This window comes from Pteropus vampyrus, unplaced genomic scaffold (assembly GCF_000151845.1).
Source record: "Pteropus vampyrus isolate Shadow unplaced genomic scaffold, Pvam_2.0 Scaffold459, whole genome shotgun sequence".
NCBI classification, from domain to species: domain Eukaryota; kingdom Metazoa; phylum Chordata; class Mammalia; order Chiroptera; family Pteropodidae; genus Pteropus; species Pteropus vampyrus.
In genome coordinates this window covers 157018-157957 of record NW_011889240.1, presented here as the reverse complement: position 1 = coordinate 157957, position 940 = coordinate 157018, and the positions used below count along the sequence as shown (strand labels likewise).

Below are 940 nucleotides of genomic sequence, written 5' to 3'. Positions count from 1 at the left end.
GGCGGCTGCTGCGGCACCTTTAAGACAAGGGAGGACCCCTCTTGCCCTCGGAGAAACCAGGAAGGGAGTCGCGAGCATCATACGGGGCTTTGGCTGTACTGTACAGTTACTGTAGGGGCAGTGACGCCGCCGCCGCCGCCGGAGCGAGGGAGCGACGAGGGTAGAGCGAGCGAGGGGGAAAGCGAGACGCGGACCCCGGAGGCGAGCAGCCGAGGAGCCCAGTCCTAACTCCGGGCCCCGGCCCCGCGCGCCACGGACCGGCCCGGCCCTGGCCCGGCCCCGCGAGGTAAGTCAGCGCCCGGCGCGGCCCCCAGCACAGGGTGCAGGGCGGAGACGGGCCGGGGGCGCTGCGCCCACCCCTGCCCTCTCGGGAAGGAGAAATCTGGGGAGCCGGGCCGTTCCGCAAGTTTCAGAGGAGGGGGTGGTTGGCAGCTGCCGGGAGGCTGGAGGCTCCCTGAAATCTCAAGCGCGGGTAGGGGGCGCCGCTTGGGAGGGGGGATTGGGGGCGAAGTACATAGGCTTGTGAGCCAGCCCCTTCCCCTCGGGTGCATGGCTTTTCGGGGCTCCCAGGCGCGCGGGGAGCGGGGGAGGGGAAGCGGGGCTGTATTGAGGGTGGGGGGAGCCGGCGTGGGGAGCTAGGGGGGCGCGTCGCGTGCTAAGTTTGCAGCTGGGTACTGGGGGCGCTCTCGCCCCCCGGGGGCCTATTCGGTGCTGCGTGTATACGTTGGAGTTGGCCAGGATTGAGCTCCATGGGGGATGGGGGGAGGGGGCTGAAAAAACAGGGAGGGGGGCTTTGCAAAGGAGGGGGAAGGGGTGGGGTGTCCGGGTGGGCGGCCGCGGCGGCCGCTGGGTGTCGTAGTCCTCCCGCCGCTTGCGGCTGGCAGGTGGCAGCCGGCTCGGACTACAAGTCCCAGGGTGCCCCGCGCCGGCGGCCTGCTGC

At 71.2% G+C, this 940-nt stretch overlaps 1 protein-coding gene across 1 annotated transcript in view; it reads left to right on the top strand.

The window, feature by feature from the left end:
- Nucleotides 1–940, top strand: part of ZBTB7A (zinc finger and BTB domain containing 7A) — a 19912-nt gene continuing 18972 nt past the window's right edge. Inside the window, exon 1 of the mRNA XM_011381925.2 lies at nucleotides 1–286. The gene's annotated coding sequence lies outside the window, so the exon portion shown is untranslated. The remainder of the gene's footprint in view (nucleotides 287–940) is intronic.